We start from the raw sequence: 805 nt of genomic DNA, 5'->3' as shown, positions 1-805 counted from the left end.
TGATCAGACTCCCGCCAACCGCACAGCAGACACATAACTCTAGTTATGTAATGGGACCATCAGCGAGGGCTATGGGAAAAAGACTTTTTGTTCCTTGCAATGTCTCCTCCACCTAGCGCAGATGGGCTCCGGATGATGTCCCCGGGAGGTTGCAGAGCTCTCAGGGCCACGGCTGCTCCTTCCCACCTTTGAAAACACTGACCTTCCAGGGTGGGCCACTGGGCAGAGGCCGTTTTGCCTTCTGCAGAAACTTCCCCATGTTTCCACGGCACCAAGTGTTCTTAGCATCTTATTATGGAAAATGTCAAATATCCGGAAAATTTGAAAAAAGAACAAAAACCAAAAAAAAAACACAATACATTCATCACTTAATGAGATACAGTTTGAAGTCATTACCTTCTCCTGCATGGTGTTGGTAGAAACAGGGACTCCCCTTCTCCAATCCTCATTTTTCAAGGGTCTTGTCATGGGAAGACCCCTGGCCTGGGAAATCCGTGCTCCGTGGTTCTTCCAGTGGTCGGCTGCAGCTTATCCCCATCCTGTGTCAGAAGTGAGAAGACCCCTTGGGGTGCCTGGGTGGCTCAGTCATTAAGCATCTGCCTTTGGCTCAGGTCATGATCCCGGGGTCCTGGGATCAAGCCCCACATCGGGCTCCCTGCTCTGTGGGAAGCCTGCTTCTCCCTCTCCCACTCCCCCTGCTTGTGCTCCCTCTCTTGCTATGTCTCTCTCTGTCAAATAAGTAAATAAAATCTTGAAAGGAATGAATGAATGAAGGAAGGAAGGAAAAGAAAAGAAAAGGAAAGGA

The 805-nt window shown here is 49.4% G+C and overlaps 1 long non-coding RNA gene across 1 annotated transcript in view; it reads right to left on the bottom strand.

Moving 5' to 3' along the window:
- Positions 1 to 407: 407 nt before the first annotated feature.
- Positions 408 to 805, bottom strand: part of LOC132003321 (uncharacterized) — an 18,339-nt gene continuing 17,941 nt past the window's right edge. Inside the window, exon 3 of the long non-coding RNA XR_009400166.1 lies at positions 408 to 539. This is a non-coding gene — a long non-coding RNA (uncharacterized LOC132003321). The remainder of the gene's footprint in view (positions 540 to 805) is intronic.

The sequence above is a fragment of the Mustela nigripes genome, chromosome 16 (genome assembly GCF_022355385.1).
Source record: "Mustela nigripes isolate SB6536 chromosome 16, MUSNIG.SB6536, whole genome shotgun sequence".
Lineage (NCBI taxonomy): Eukaryota > Metazoa > Chordata > Mammalia > Carnivora > Mustelidae > Mustela > Mustela nigripes.
This window is presented reverse-complemented; position numbering and strand designations above follow the sequence as displayed.